This window comes from Halichoerus grypus, chromosome 11 (genome assembly GCF_964656455.1).
Source record: "Halichoerus grypus chromosome 11, mHalGry1.hap1.1, whole genome shotgun sequence".
Classification (NCBI taxonomy): Eukaryota; Metazoa; Chordata; class Mammalia; order Carnivora; family Phocidae; genus Halichoerus; species Halichoerus grypus.
In genome coordinates, this window is record NC_135722.1 from 50,914,235 (window position 1) to 50,931,916 (window position 17,682).

A 17,682-nucleotide genomic window follows, 5' to 3' on the forward strand; every position below is an offset into this window, starting at 1 on the left:
CACACACACACACATACACACACACACACACATCACAATCACAATCACACAATCCCAGGGCTAACCTAAAAAATTCACAGAGCACAGATAAACCAAGTGAGTTTAAAAGACAGAATAGTTCTCAAGCCAGGATTACATGTGTATTGACATATCTAAAGAAAAAATGTATCCTTTTTAAAAAATTTTATTCATTTGTCAGAGAGAGGGAACACAAGCAGGGGGAGCGGCAGGCAGAGGGAGAAGCCGGCTGCCCACTGAGCAGGGAGCCCGATGCGGGGCTCGATCCCAGGACCCCGGGATCATGACCTGAGCTGGAGGCAGATGCTTAACAGACTGAGCCACCCAGGTGTCCTGAAAAAAATGTATCCTTTATCAAGGAGCTATAGAAGCTGAGAAAAAGCAAAGTCACAGACACAGATTGGCAGACACACAACTGGGTTCATTGGCAGAATGAGCCCATCGTTCATTTCCTTCCATAAAGGTTTACTGAGCACCTGCTATATGCCAAGTACAATTCTAGGCCCTGGGAATACAGTGATTCTAACACTCTCAAGGCGAGAGGGAGCCAACGAAGTTCAAACCTCCAAGTAGCTTTCCCATGATCTTGCCATCCCTACTGTGCGGTGACTGCATCAGGCTGCTGTGGCCCCCGGATCAGCCAGGGTTCCCGGTTGAAGGAACAACTTAGTTTGCAAGTTCAACAACCAAAACTGATTCTGGCTAGTCTACGCAAAAAACTAAGTTATTAAAAGATAAGCTCAGATTCACCTGGAAAAGTGGAAAACCAGATATGAATGCCAAGAACAACACCTAAAATCAGGTGGCAGAACTAGTCTGTCATCACATCTCATGTTCCATTGCTCCCCTGCTCCACAGAGCACAGAGAAGCCAAGTGATGCTAACTGCCAATGCCCATACACTCCACTACCACTAGCCTCCACTACCGCTAGCCTCCACTACCGCTAGCCTCCACAACATGGACACCTCCACTACTGCTAGCCTCTACTACTGCTAGCCTCCACTACTGCTAGCCTCCACAACATAGACACCTCTACTACCGCTAGCCTCCACTACCGCTAGCCTCCACTACCGCTAGCCTCCACAACATGGACACCTCCACTACTGCTAGCCTCTACTACTGCTAGCCTCCACTACCGCTAGCCTCCACAACATAGACACCTCTACTACCGCTAGCCTCCACTACCGCTAGCCTCCACTACCGCTAGCCTCCACAACATGGACACCTCCACTACTGCTAGCCTCCACTACTGCTAGCCTCCACAACATAGACACCTCTACTACCGCTAGCCTCCACTACCGCTAGCCTCCACAACATGGACACCTCCACTACCGCTAGCCTCCACTACCGCTAGCCTCCACTACTGCTAGCCTCCACAACAGACACCTCCACTACCGCTAGCCTCCACTACCGCTAGCCTCCACTACTGCTAGCCTCCACAACATGGACACCTCCACTACCACTAGCCTCCACTACTGCTAGCCTCCACTACCGCTAGCCTGCACAACACAGCCACCGTGACACCACCACCTCTGCTGTCCCAGGAGCTCCACCCTGCTACAAACACCACCACCACTGCAGTCTGCTGTTTCACATCACCAGCTCTTCAGACTCAAAGTCCCCAGGGAGTGGATCAGACCAAAAGAACCTATGGCAAGTACGGAAAGTGAATGTCTAGCATTTTAAGTGAAGAAATTCTTAAAAGGGTAATAAACATTACCCTTGCATTCATCTAACTAATGTCATAATTCAAATTCCATGTTCACCATAACCATTCTGATTAGGATTTGGTGTTCGGTGCCACCCAAAGGGAGAAAAGGCACTGGTCCTACCGAAACAGGCATTCCAGTAGATGTGATAGTTCCATTTCTTGAGGTAAAATTAAAAATTGGCATTCTTGTTTTATAGATCAGCCTCATAAATTTGGTTAAGAAAGTCTGCTTAGACTGAGGGTTGCTGGAGTGGAGGGGGGTGGGAGAGATGGGGTGGCTGGGTGATGGACATTGGGGAGGGTATGTGCTATGGTGAGCGCTGTGAATTGTGTAAGACTGATGAATCACAGATCTGTACCTCTGAAACAAGTAATACATTTTAATAATTTAAAAAAGAGTAATTGAATAGACACTATTTACATTAAAAAAAAAGAAAGTCTGCTTAGAGAAATAAATATTCTCAGGATACTGACAAAACCTGAACCTTCAAAAAGTGAAACACTAACAAACATTCCATTGAGCATTTCACATGTGCCAGATACTATTCTAAGTACTTTATATAGAATAACTGATTTTTCATAACAACCTTACAAACTGGATCCTATTCTCCCCATTTAACATCAGAGGAAACTGAGACAGAGAGAGATTAAAGTAAAATTGTCTAAGAATACTCAGCTAATAAAAGAAAAAGTGCAGAATTTGAACCCAAGCAGTGTGACTCCATACGTAAACTTTTGTCAGTTCCACAAAGTAAATCCCCAACTAATGAGGCCTGCTAGCTGGTGGTTCTGCTCACTGCAGTATTTCTGGTTGGGTACAGACTGGCAAGAAGACACGGTCCTATATCCTCCATTCTAAGGTTAAATTCTTGATTTAATTAGCTGCAGACACAAAATCTTATTGGAACAGAGCTGCCCACACACGATAAGAACAGATGAAGCATCTAAGTGAGGCTTTTGCTCAGCTTCCAGATTCTGTAACTACAGTTGCTGGCCACACTATCCACACAAGGTCATCTTTACTGGACTTAGTGTTGTATCACGCTACAAACTTGTATTTAAATTCAGAAATCATGTCTACATTCAGAAAGAATTTACACAAACAATATATATTAAGACAGTCATCTCCAAAATGGGTTGCACAAGGGACGCCTGGGTGGCTCAGTTGGTTAAGCCTCTGCCTTCGGCTCAGGTCATGATCCCAGGGTCCTGGGATCAAGTCCCACATCGGGCTCCCTGCTCAGCGGGGAGCCTGCCTCTCCCTCTCCCAGTCCCCCTGCTTGCGTTCCCTTTCTCACTGTGTCTCTCTCTGTCAAATAAATAAATAAAATCTTTAAAAAAAAAAAAAAATGGGTTTCACAAGACTTTCCAATGAGGGGCACCTGGGTGGCTTAGTTGGTTAAGCGTCTGCCTTCGGCTCAGGTCATGATCCCAGGGTCCTGGGATCCAGCCCTGCGGCGGGCTCCCTGCTCCTCGGGAAGCCTGCTTCCCCTCTCCCTCTGCCTGCCACTCCCCCTGCTTGTGCTCTCTCTGTCAAATAAATAAATAAAATCTTAAAAAAAAAAAAAGACTTTCCAATGAAAGCACAGAAAGAAAAGTGAAAACTCTTATTTCATATTTGTTTTTAATCTTAAAATATAAGAATTATGCTTTACTAATATTAACTGTACAGACTAAGGATGATCCCCTCTCTGAGTCTGGTATATGTTTCCATATCACTTACCACATACAAGATGTCCTGAGGATACACGGGGAACTCCACAGTGTCTGAGGGAGAACATCAGTGTTTGAAGTCACTCATTTGCTTTTAGGATACTAGGACATACCGCAGTTAATACATAGCTGATTAAATGACCTTATGTATCATGGTTTTTATTTTTTTACCAACCAAACCAACCCTCACCACATAGATAAATGATTTTAAGGGATTCTTGCAAATAAGTAAACAAAAATCAAAAAACAATCCTCATGGGTTGAAGATAATATTAAAATTACAAACAAAAATAAACAATAGGAATGTAACAAAGCTGACCCTTCTATTCCCAGTATAACTTTTTAGAAGCTACATTAAGGGTAAAAACAATCTAATTGCTTCAAACAATAAGTTGGCCAAAAAAATTTTAAATTATCAAGAGACTACTTAAAATATGGATTTACATTTATTATTAACAATGAGTTGCATCCTTAGTGTACACTGTGCCTTGGCATATTAAATCAGAGTCAGCAAATATTTTCTGTGAAGGGCCAGACAGTAAGTATTTTAGGCTCACAGGCCATACATTTTTTTTAAGCTTTATTTATTTGTTTTCGAGAGAAAGTGCATGTGGGTGCACACTTCAGGGGAGGGGCAGAGGGAAAGAATCTCAAGCAGACTCCCAGCTGAGTGCCAAGCCAGACTCGGGGCTCTATCTCATGACCCCGAGATCATGACCTGAGCTGAAATCAAGAGTCCCACGCTTAGGGGGCACCTGGGTGGCTCAATTAAATGTCTGCCTTCCGCTCAGGTCATGATCTCAGGGTCCTGGGATTGAGCCCCACATCGAGCCCCACATCGGGCTCCCTGCTCAGCGGAGTGTCTGCTTCTCCCTCTGCTTCTGATGCTCCCCTTGCTTGTGCTCTCTCTTTCTCTCTCTCTCTCTCTCTCTGGCTCTCAGTAAATAAATAAAGTCTTTAAAAAAAAAAAAAGACTCCCAGGCCTAACCAACTGAGCCATCTAGGCGCCCCAGGCCATATGTTTTCTATCGTAACTAAATCACGTTGCCATTAGAGTATAAAAGTAGCCATAGGTTATATGTAAACAAATGAGTATGGCTGTGTTTCAATAAAACTTTATTTATAGAAGTAGGCATAGCTTGCTGACCCTTGTATTAAATAACGAAATAAAGCTATCATGATTAAAAACATATCTAAAAATTAAATCTACAGATAAACCTCTCTATACATTTTCTGTGATTTTTAAAGTCCAGAGATACCCAATCTAGTTAAGAAGTCTCTTTATAGGTTTCCCACTTAATAGTGAAAAACAAAAGGCACATATCATTGTGAAACACTGTTTCCTTCTTGCTGCAGTAAAAAATGAGATTAAATAGTACAAGAAAAGCAATATTTTTCTATTTTTCAAACTGTATTCATTTGTTAGCAAGTGCTGTTTGAACAACATATATAAAATATTTCCGGGGCGCCTGGGTAGCTCAGTCGGTTAAGTGCCCACCTTCGGCTCAGGTCATGATCTCAGGGTCCTGGGATGGAGCCCTACATCAGCCTCCCTGCTTAGCAGGGAGTCTGCCTCTCCCTCTGCTTCTGAGGTTCCCCCAGCTTATGCTCTCTCTTTCTCTCTCTCTCTCTCTGGCTCTCTCTCTGAAATAAATAAATAAAATCTTTTAAAAAATAAAATGTTTCCTAAGATTTAAAAAAATATTACATATTATGGAGCATAGGAGATCTGCTATACAGTAGGATTGAAGTTTTCTTTCATGTGCCAGTTAAAGGATTTGAGACATTCTGTTAAACACTGAAATATAAAAGGAACTGCCTTTTAAGGGCCACTAAAGGGAAAATGTACAGGAGAAAAAATATCCTCTACTGTATAAGACTTCTTTATTAAAATAAAGTTTTGGGGCACCTGGGTGGCTCAGCTGGTTGAGCATCTGCCTTCAGGTCGTGATCTTGGGGTCCTGGGATCGAGCCACTGCTTTGGGCTCCCCTCTCAACGGGGAGTCTACTTCTCCCTCTACCCTCCCCCCTGCTCCTGCACTCTCTCTCTCTTTCTGTCTCAAATAAATAAAATCTTTTTAAAATAAATAAATAAAAATAAAATAAAGTTTTATTTTAAATAATAAATGAGGGGTGCCTGGATGGCTCAGTCGGCTAAGCATCTGCCTTCGGCTTGGGTCACGAGTCCCACATCGGCCTCCCTGCTCAGCGGGGAGCCCACTTCTCCCTCTCCCTGCCACTCCCCCTGCTTGTGCTATCTCTCTCTGTCAAATAAATAAATAAGATCTTTAAAAATAATAATAAATAAATAATGAAAAATAAGGTTTTATGAAAACAACTTAAGTATACCCACTGATAAAGCAGCTGATTTAACTGGAAATTTAAAAGGATTCTGGGTGGAGGTAAAGACACAGCACTACACATGGAATTCTTTCCTCAGTCATTCTTTTTTTTTTTTTTTTTAAGTTAATGGTCTTTTTTTATTGGAATAAAAAAAAAAGACTAGCATTTACAACTTGAAATGGACGTAAATTGTAATTTCTTGATCAGCAATGTTGATGCTTGTGCTGAAGTCCACAGCCACAACCTACTCTGCTGGCTCCAAGTCATGGTTCAGGAGGTTTTAAAAACAGAGAGTCCCAAGATGCTCCCTTGGTAAAGGTTTCTTATTTGTTTAAAAAAAAAAAGTTTGTGTGAATGGTGACAGCTTGACACCCATTTCGCTCTAGGACAACACGGGACAATGCTAAACCAACACACACGGCATGCCACCGGGATGAGTGTCATGGTCACTCATTGGGTGGGGGTGCCCAGAAGTACGAGAGGGCCGTCCGGCTAAGTGGGGCTGCGTCTAGACTGTTTATCCTTCACCCATTTTTCTGCACAGCATCCTGAGGTAAACCAATTTTAAATGTTTTGTTTTCAGTAAACCAGCTATGACAATTTATACTAACAAGTTGAACTAGAACCCATTTGAAGAAGGTTTAAATTTGTTTTTTTCATTTTTTGTTTTTAATACAAATGCCTGACTGTGCTCAATTGTCAAGCTGCATGCATGAAAAACTGGCCAGCCCAAACAGTGTATTAATCATGAGCAAACGGAACTGCAAGGAGTCCATTAGGGGCTTCCTTATCATTAAGGTAGTACAAGTATTTATATCGTAAAACTGATGTGTAGCTTGATCTTTAGGGGACAGGACCACCAACCAATACATGCAGATTTTGTGTGTGTGGCAGAAGGTACTTTTGACATTCAGTTTTGCTATATAGAAACAGAATGAGTAAATGAACTTTTTTTTTTTTTTTGCAAGAGGTAAGTAAAAGATTCAATTTGATTCTTCTAGAAGGGGGGAAAGGAGTTGAAACTGGGCCTTCATTTTGCAGTCATCATCTGTACAAATTCTTCATAGTTGACTTGCCCAGCTCTATCAATATCTGCTTCTCTGATCATTTCATCTACTTCTTCATCTGTTAGTTTTTCTCCTAAGTTGGTCATGACATGACGTAGCTCCGCTGCACTGACGTAACCGTTGCCATCCTTGTCAAAGACTTGGAATGCCTCGCGAATTTCTTCTTCACGGTCTGTATCTTTCATTTTTCTAGCCATCATAGTCAAAAATTCTGGGAAGTCAATGGTGCCATTACCGTGGGCATCCACCACGTTGTTCATATCCTACCGTTCAGCTTCTGTTGGGTTCCGACCCAGTGACCTCATGACAGTTCCAAGTTCCTTTGCTGTGATGGTGCCATTTGTCAAATAGGGAGAAAGCTTCCTTGAACTCAGCAATGTGTTCTTCAGTCAGCTGATCAGCCCTGGTGCAAGCGAAGGGAAGAAGAGCAGAGGGAGGGAGGGTGGCTGCACCAGCACAGGGGCTGTGAGGGCGGGGGCACCTCGGGGCTGCTGCTAAGGCACGATGTGCGCTCAGCGCTGTGCCGCGGCCGCTGCCCGACTGCGAGTAACCAAGCCGCGCCTGCGAGGCTCCCAGCACCACTGCCCTCCTGAGTCATTCTGAAGCAAGCTACTATGGCAAAGAAATTGAACATGCAAGTGTCGAATGCTAAACGACTTCACTGACATGGTTTATTTTATAAAAAATACGACTTTTATATGATCTCAGGGTTGTGAGATCAAGGGGCTCCGCACTGGGAGTGGAGCCTACTTAAGTTTCTCTCCCTCTCCCTCTGCCCCTCCCCACCTCTCTAAAAATAATAATAATAACAATAAGACTTTTAAAATTTAGTAGTACCATTTACTATTGTGTCAAAAATACGTTAAATCCCGGAGCAGGGGGGAGGGGTATGGAAGATATATAGAACCTCCAGAAGGAAACTTACAGACTATTACAGAAAAAATAATTTTAAAGATCTAACTAAGTGGAAGGACATATCATGTTCATGAATTGGGAGACTACATCTAGTTAAGATGTCAGTCCTCCCAAATTAATATATAGATTCAGTGCAAACCCAGTCAGATTTCCAATAGGTTTTTTTCTTAGCAGAAATTGATAAACTGATTCTAAAATTCACATAGCAATACAAAGGACCAAGAACAGACAAGGCAGTCCTGAAAAACAACAAGCTGATAGACTTACACTACCAAATATCAAGACCTATTATAATAATAATTAAGACAGTGTGGAATTGGTGCAAAGATACAAAATGATCAATGGAATACAATAGAGAATGCGAAACAGACCCATACCTAACGGTCACTTGGCTTATAACAAAGGTGACACTACAGTATAGAAGGGAAAGAATAATCCTTTCAATAAATGGTATTAGATCAACTGGATATCCATAGAGGGGTGAGGGGCAGGGGGATGTATCTTCACTACCTCACAACATACCCAAAAAATGTAATTTCACATCACTGCAGACCTATGTGAAAGTAATGAAAGAATAAAGCTTATTAAGTGAGAAAATAGGAGAATTGCTTCCTGATCTTGGAGTAAGCAAAGTTTTCTTTTTTTTTTTTTTATTTATTTGAGAGAGAACGAGAGAGAGAGCATGAGAGGGGGGAGGGTCAGAGAGAGAAGCAGACTCCCTGCTGAGCAGGGAGCCCGATGCGGGACTCAATCCAGGGACTCCAGGATCATGACCTGAGCCAAAGGCAGTTGCTTAACCAACTAAGCCACCCAGGCACCCGGCAAAGTTTTCTTTAAAAGAACACAAAAAGGGCTAAACATAAAGGAAAAAGTTGATAAACTGAGAAAAGATACTCAAAATACATAGAACTTATATGTTCCAGAATACATAAAGAACTCCAACAAACAAATAAAATGACAAGCAACACAATAAAAAAATGGGCAGAAAACCTGAACACTTCACAAAATAATAAATCCGAACAGTGTATATGCATATGTGCAGATATAGTTATAGATATGATAAATGTGTATATATATCATATAGACACATATGCACTGTCTGGACTTATATATCATATATATTTGTCATATGTATATAATATTCATGTATTTATGAATAAAAAGATGCTGTACTTCATTAGTCATTGGGGAAACACAAATTAAAACCACAATGCAGTAATACTACACACTAACCAAAAGGGCTAGAATGAAAAAAATAGGCAAATACTAGGTGTTGAAAAGAATGTCCAACAACTGGAACTCTCGTATACAGCTTGTGGGGCTGTGTATCGGTACCTATTGCTGCATAACAAAACTAAGTTGTTTAAAACAATAAACATTCATTATCACAGTTTCTGAGAGTCAGGGATCAGCGAGTGCCTTAACAGGTGGTTCTGGCTCTGGTCTCTCATACAGGTTTATAAAGGGCTATTGTCACTGAAGACTGCGGGGGCTGGAGGATCTGCTTCCAAGATGGCTCACTCACACTCCTAGCCAATCAGTGCTGGGTGTTATCAAGGAAGCCTCAGTTCTTCTCTATATGGGCTTTTCCACAGGCTGTTTGAGTATTCACAATATATTGGTGGGCTTCCCCCAGAGTAAGTGATCCAAGAGACAGAGAGAAAAACTCTTAGGACCTAGTCTCTGAAGTCATACACCATCACTTTAATTTTATTCTATTTGTTAGATTCAAGTTACCAGGGTCCAGCTTAGTCAAGAGGAGGGGAATTGGGCTCTACCTCTTGATGGGATGAGTATCAAACAATTTGTGGACCTATGTTAAAAACAAATACATCCACTTTGGCAAAGAGTGTGACAGAACCCACTGTGGAGCATATATCTTAACCAAGGCCTCCAAGTGCTAACCTCCTCTTGCTCATTCTGATTATAGCGTGACGTGGTCACCATAAGAGATCAAAGTGATGTTCTACGAAATGGCCAGATGGTCCAGGTCTCTTCTGACTAGATTATGACAAGGCGTACAGGAGTGGAAGTGTTTACAAACCCTGGGCAAAACCAGAAAGGTATACTGGTATCTGTTCCACTGGACTGTCTGAGATAGAAAAGAATGCACTCACCAAATCAGCGTCCACATATTAACGTGCTCTAGCAAAGACACCACACACACCCCAGCAGTCATAATAAGGGCTATTCAGCTGAACTGCTGAAGTCTCCATTCTCCAGGATCCATCCAGTTTTGTAGGAAGGCAGGCCAATGAATTAAATGTCAGTATAATAGGGACCCACCATCCTTGCATCCTTAAGATACTTAAGGGTAGCACTAATCTCCACCATCCCTCACAGAATGTGATACTGTTTTGATTCACTACGCTGGCCGGGAGCAGGCAGCAGTTTCAAAGCCTTCTACTTGGCCTTCCCCACTATGACGGCTCTTATTTGACCAGTCAAGGATCTGATGTGGGTGCTACTCCAGCTGTTAGGTATGTCCATCCCAAGCATACACTTGAGGATAGAAGAAATGACTACCTGGTAGATCTGTGGGAGAATTCTACTTCTAAAAAGTATCATAAGAAAGTAATAAGATAAATATATACTAGCATTATACTAAGTGAAAGAAGCCAGACATGATTTCATTTATATGAAATGTCCAGAATAGGCAAATCCACAGAGACAGAAAGTAGGTTGTCAAGGGCTAGACAATAGGGAGTGACTGCTTAATGGGTAATGGGGTTTCTTTTTGGGATGATGAAATATTCTGGAATTAGATAGTGGTGATGGCTGCACAACATTGTTAGGAGAAAAAAAACCACTGAACTGTACACTTTAAAGTGGCAAATTTTATATTCAGTGTATTTTATCTCAAAAAAAAAGAAAAAAAACAATACTGAGTGGCTGCTGGCTGTGTGATGAGCTGGCTGATGTATGAGGGCAGTTTTACCCTCACTCAACTGACAAAACAGAATCCAGCTCACAGCTCTACATGCATACTGAGCATACTGAGCCCTTGCAAAATGCTGAGGATACAAATATATTTCACCACTCACATTAACCAATACATTATAAAGTGACTGCTTCCTGTCCACTGACTCCCTATTTAAATTCGAAAGGCTCGGGGCTTCTTCAATAAAAGCAGTTTGGTGTCAGGGTGCAAGGTCCTTGGCATCTTCAACCCCAGGCAGTAGTAACTGGCTCTGCTCCTTACCCCATTCTCCCTGATTGGAGGGAAAATACAATCTCTTCTACAGAAGGCCAGAAAGATAGGAAGAAAGGATTCAAGGACTATCACACTTCAAACAGATATTTATTGGATAAACTGTCTAGAAGTTTTCAAATTCTGCTCTGCACACCTCCCCTCACACCCAAGTTCCTTGGCAATATCTACTTCTTCAAGCAGAGCAGCTCTAGTTGATTGAGTTTTAAGTACTAGAAACAGACTTCTTTTTTTTGTAGTGAATGTCTGTGAATTTTGTGACTTAACTATTGCCCCACCTCCCAAACCGTTCTTCATGTAAATGCATCCTGATTTTCCCTTAAGGGACCACTCTTACCTGCTCTTGGCCCACATGGATCCAGGGGAGCAGACCCTGAGCCCCGGGTTCCATGAGTAGAAAGAATGTAACTCTGTTGGCCAATGAACGTCCAGCATTCCTCTGTGATTACTTTAGGGTGGACACATGACCCAAGCCAAAATCATAGCCGGGACTGCCAGCACCATCGGGAAAGAGGTATTATCTTTCAACAGTGGTTGCTTAGCTAGTAGAATGCACACCCAAAGCTGATATCGATCTCCGCCGCGGCATGGGTGGAGCCTGCCTAAGAATGACACCAAAACAAAGAAAAGCAGAGCCAAAGGAAGAGAGATTAGGTCCAAATGACATCATTCAAGTCCCTTGCTGTTTTGGATCCTGCTGTTCCTAAAGACAAATAGACTTCTAGCCTTTTAGTTACTTCAGTCAGCAAGTCCCTCTCTTGCTTAAGTCAGTCTGAGTTGTATCTCTGTCACTCACAAAAAGACAGAGTCACAACAAATGTAAAATTATTTGAAAAAAGCTGAAAAACACGCATCTGGCCAATAAGCCTCAAACCTTTGCTGTAAATCATAGGCAGGGGGAGAATCTTAAAAAACAAACAAACAAACAAACCCACAACAACTCCTGGAAGAATTAGTCTCTTCTTGACTCCCCATTAAATTCCTAAATGTGCACAGCATTTTACAGTGTCCAAATCATTTTCCCACTGATAATCTCAGCTGATCTTCAAAAATAAAACAACCCGATGAAGTCAACATTCACACTGTGTATCTGAAGACACTGAAATTCAGAGAGAAGTGACTAACCAGAAGTCATCCTATTTGAAATCAAGGCTCCTGTCTCCAAATTGTGTCTTTTTGCAACTCATTACTGCTTTACACAGTTCTCAAATACACAGGGCTAGGAACGTGACTGGGCTCAGTACAGACCTGAGACCTGGCAGCATTGCTCTCCTGACCCCCGGCAGCTTGGCCTTGTTTAACTCAGTCCTTGCTCTCCTCCCTTTCTGCATGGTCTGAGATACAGATAAGCCCATGGTACAGCATCCCACTGCACATACGTGAGGGTGTGTCCCTCTACTGACCGGTAGCCCTAAAACGTCAGCTGCCTTCCTCTCAAAGTAGCCCGGCACCTATTAAATGCACGTCAGCAGACCGCATCGGAGGAGGAAGCAAAGGCTCGAAGATGCACCTCGGGTGAAAAGTGACACTTCAGACAACGGCAGCTAACACAATTTATCTACTGGGATCTGAAAACCTAAAAATCATTACTGACTGGGAAAATCCCAACAGCATACATTCAAGGATTTAAAAGTATGTTATACTCACATCTTTCTTTTTCTCTTTCTAGAGAGAGAGAGAGAGAGCACGAGTGGGGAGGGGCAGAAGGAGAGGGAGAATCTTAAGCAGACTCCACGCCCAGCATGAGCTGACCCCAAGATCATGACCTGAGCCAAAATCAAGAGTTAGACGCTTAACTGAGTGAGCCACCCAGGCGCCCCTAAACTCACATCTTATACAAATATTAACTCAAAATGAATCAACAACCTAAATATAAGAGCTAAAACCATAAAACTCTTAGAAGAAAACACAGGGGCAATCTTCATTACCTTAGATTCTTAGATATGACACCAAAAGCATAAGCAGCAACAACATCAAAATAGATACATGGGACTCCATAAAAATTAAAAATGAGGGTGCCTGGGTGGCTCAGTCGTTAAGCGTCTGCCTTCGGCTCAGGTCATGATCCTGGGATTGAGCCCCGCATCGGGCTCCCTGCTCCGCGGGAAGCCTGCTTCTCCCGCTCCCACTCCCCCTGCTTGTGTTCCCTCTCTAGCTGTGTCTCTGTCAAATAAATAAATAAAATCTTAAAAAAAAAAAAAAGTGAAAAGTCAATCTACAGAATGGGAAGGAATATTTGCAAATCATATAACTGATAAGGGTCTAGTGTTCAGAATATATAAAGAATCCTAACAACTCAACAACAAAAGGACAACCTAATTTTAAATGGACAAAGGACTTGAACAGACATTTCCCCAAAGATGCAAATGGCCAATAAATACATGAAAAAATGCTCAACATCATTCATCATTAGGGAAATGCAAATCAAAATCACAATGAGGGGTGACTGGCTGGCTCAGTCGGTAGAGCATGCAACTCTTGATCTTGGGGTACTGAGTTCAAGCCCCACGTTGGGGAGTAGATTGTACTTAAAAATTTTTTTTAATCCTTTAAAAAAACACACACACGGTGAGACACCACGAACCACTCACTAGAATAGCTGTAATTAAAATAGACAAAATGAAAAATAACTAGTATTGACAAAGGTAAGGCAAAATGGAACCCTTAGACACTTCTGGTAGGAATGTAAAATAGTGCGGCTGCTGTGGAAAACAGTTTGAGTGGTTCCTAAAATAGTTAAATATAGAATTATACTTTAATCACAATTCTACTCCTAGGTCCTGTATGTAGCCAAAAGAATTAAAAATTGGTACTCAGGGGCCCCTGGCTGGCTCAGCCGGTAGAGCACGTGACTCTTGATCTCAGGGTCATGAGTTTGAGCCCCACACTGGGCATGGAGACTACTTAAAAAAAAAACAAAAAACTGGTACTCAAACAAGTACATGTACATGCATGTCTATCGCCGCACTACTCCTGAGAGCCAAAAGGTGGAAACAGCCCACGGGTCTAGTGTCTATCACCAGATGAATGGATAAACAATTGTGGGGTGTGTGGGGGTGTGTTCTATCATATGATATACTACCAGCCATAAAAGGCATGAAGTTTTCTAACACATACTACAACACAGATGAGCCTTATGAACATTATGCTAAGTGAAATAAGCCACACACAAAAGGAAAAATGTTGTATGATCCTATATAAAACACAGGAAATGTGAAATATCTAGAATAAGCGAACTCATAGAGACAGAAAATAGATGAAAATTTAACAGGAGCTGAGGGGAAGTTATTGCTTAATGGGTACAGAGTTTCTTTGGAGATGATGAAAAAGTTTTGGAAACAGAGAATGGTGATGTTTGTATAACACGGTGAATGTAATTACTGCCACAGAATTATATACTTTAAAATGGTTAAAATAGCAAATTTTATGTTATATATTTTGCACAATAAAAACACTTTTAAAGAAAATGGTGTGCTGACAAATGCTACAATGTGGACAAACCTCCAAAATATTATGCTAAGTTAAAGAAGTTAGACACAGGGCGCCTGGGAGGCTCAGTCGGTTAGGTGTCTGCCTTCAGCTCAGGTCATGATCCCGGGGTCCTGGGATCGAGCCCCGCATCGGGCTCCCTGCTCAGCGGGAGCCTGCTTCTCCCTCTGCCCCTCCCCCCGCTCGTGCTCGTGTTCTCTCTCTCTTTCTCTCAAAAATAAATAGAATCTTAAAAAAATAAAGAAAGAAAGAAGTTAGACACAAAAGGTTACATATTCTATGATTCCATTTATATGAAATACCCAGAATAATTAAATCCACAGAGAGAGTGTAGATTGATGGCTGCCAGCGGGAAGGGGAAATGAGAAGAAACTGCTTAATAGGTAAGGTGCTCTACTCTGGAGTAGTGGAAATGTTCTGGAACTGAATAGAGGTAGTGGTGGCATAAAACTGTGAATGTACTGAATGCCACTGAACTGTTCAATTTACAATGGTTAATTTTATAATGGTACAACCTTCACCTCAATACACTTTTTTAAGTACATGAGAGAATTCAAGGGAATTCAGGGTGGCTCAGCAGTTAAGCGTCTGCCTTCGGCTCAGGTCATGATCCCAGGACACTGGGATCGAGCCCCATGTCCAGCTCCCCACTCAGTGGGGAGTCTGCTTCTCCCTCTGCCGCTGGTCCTGCTTGTGCTCTCTTGCAGTCTCTCTCTCTCTCAAATAAATAAAATCTTTTTAAAAATTAAAAAAAAAAAAAAGAATTCAGGGACTCGTCGGAGCAACAGGAATTAGGGCTAAGAGACAAGGCAAGGCAAGAACCGTGAGGAGCGCAGTAACTAGGCTGAGACACCCAGGAGCAGCAGGAAGAAGCAACTTGAGGCTGCAGTAACCCAACGCCTCCCTGCATCAGGGAGGGGGCAGCTAAAGCGGCTGTAACTAAGAGACCCCCATTCACAGTAGATTAACTCAAAGGGAAGTTTATTTCTCTCTCATATAATAGTTGAGCAGGGAGCAGTCTGAGGCAGAGAGTGGAACTTTGCCATCCTCACTCAATGTGACACTTCCATCTCCGGGACCAAAAAGTGCTGTAGCTCTCATCATCCCCCAGCTGGCAGGAAGGAAAAAGGACAAGAGAGACACTCAGCCACTCTTTTCAAGCACGTGACCCCAAAAGTGGCAGATACGCCATTTCCACTTAGACTCCACTAGTTCGAACTTGGGCATCTGGCCACACTTAGTTGCAAAAGAATTACAAAAAGTTGATATATGCCCGGCTAAAACTCAAGTGCTCTATCATTAAAAAAAGAATGAGAGAGTCAATATTGGCAAAGACAACTAACACTCTGCCATTTATACTCACTTCAGATATTCTTTATTTTTTTTACTATTTTTCTGATGAAAGAACTAATTTCTAAGCCCTGAGGTTTGTAGTTGCTGTTCCATGGAATCTGTGGGCCAGGGTGGAAAGAAAAGAAATGCAAGGCAGTTACAGGCTGATGCCTCCTGTTAACCTCACTACACGGACCAATACCAACATAGCCTATTATTAGCGTTTTGTGACTGGGTATGTATGGTGTAGAAATAAGAATTTCTCTAAAATAATCAGTGAGAGCCATCTCTGTGCAATACTGGGTGAGGGGTACAGGAAAAAAAGAAAGTGGGGCCCCTGTCTTTAAAAAACCTCCCAAGCTGTGTGACGATCACACACAAAGCAATCGCAATACAGTGAGATACCTAACAGAGAGTCATACCAAGTATAATGAAAGAATAACGCGAATGGGCTGCCTACCTGTGGGCAGGGAAATCGGAGAAGGCTTCCAGAAAAGTGGTGACCCTGGAGCTGGGTTCTGAAGGATGAGGAGCTACCAGACAAGGAAGGAAGACATTCAAGCAAAATGGAAAGCAGGAATGAAAACAAAGATATTTGCTGAGAAGGCAATAAACAAGAGCCAGGTCATGGATGTCATGAACACCAGAATCCCAAGCAGACTCCCCACTAAGCGCAGAGCCTGACGCAGGGGCTTGATCTCATGACCTAAGCCGAAACAGAGTCAGATGCTTAACCAACTGACCCACCCAGGCACCCCCAAAATTGACCATTTTATATATTTATTTTTAAAGCTTTTATTTATTTATTTGAGAGAGAGTGAGTGAGCACAAGCAGGGGAGCAGCAGAGGGAGAGGGAGAAGCAGACCCCCCACTGAGTAGGGAGCCCTACTCAGGACTCCATCCCAGAACCCTGGGATCATGACCTGAGCTGAACACAGACGCTTAACTGAGCCACCCAGGCGCCCCAAAAATTGACATTTTAAAGTGAACAATTTAGTGTCATTTAGCACATTAACAATGCTGTGCAACTATGGAGGTTCTTAGTTTTTTACCAAGTCCAGGAAAGCCTCTGTGATTTCCCTGTGACTCCACCCCCTCCCTCACATATCTCAGCTCAAACCCATAAGCCAGATCCTTGTGGTTTCCAGCAAACATCTGCCTGAAGTCCCTAAGCTGCCATAGTCTAGCCTTTCCTGACCTTAGCTCTCCTGGGAACACAGGGCACAGTGACCAGAAGCAAATTTGACCCTTATTTTATACTTTTCAAGGACTCTGCCTTGCCAAAAGAATAAAGTCTCAAATCCTTAACAGGACATACAAGGCTCTCTACAATCTGACATCTGCTGGTCTCCCTAGCCTCATCTTCTAAAGATTTTGCCCTAAAATTCTTTCCTCTCACTATGCTTCCTTTGCTACTTGCGCCTGCTCAAACATGCTATTCTCTTTCTCTCACCCTGAGAAGGGTATTTTCACCCCATACACTTTTCCCCCAGGCTTATCTTATCCTGGGGAAAGTTCTCATCCTATTTTCATTATTCCCATCGAACAGCTCTGATTCCAATCTCATTTCACTCGGGGGACCACTCTGATCCACACTTCACTATTCACTATTCTCTGGACATGTCACTGACCATGTCATACCCCAGGATGACTTTTTTCCACTTCCTCTTCTTCTACTTCCCTCATGTCACTGAGAATAGTCTTACCCTGAACACATCTGCTTCTGCTCCATCTGTCTGGGTCTCTCGTAAGTCCAGGGCTTCCTTCACCAGGTCCCTCACCCCAAACTTACTGGCACCTGGGTTTTAGAGCAGTCAAAATCACAGAGACAGAAAGTGGAAAGGTGGCTGCCAGGTGCTTGGGGGGGCGGGGGGTGGTGCA

General features: G+C 42.6%; 1 protein-coding gene and 1 pseudogene across 5 annotated transcripts in view; both read right to left on the minus strand.

The window, feature by feature from the left end:
- STIM1 (stromal interaction molecule 1) overlaps positions 1 to 17,682 on the minus strand; it is a 187,318-nt gene that overhangs the window by 118,829 nt on the left and 50,807 nt on the right. The gene's annotated exons all lie outside the window — the stretch shown is intronic.
- Positions 6,416 to 7,454, minus strand: LOC118552752 (calmodulin pseudogene; annotated as a pseudogene).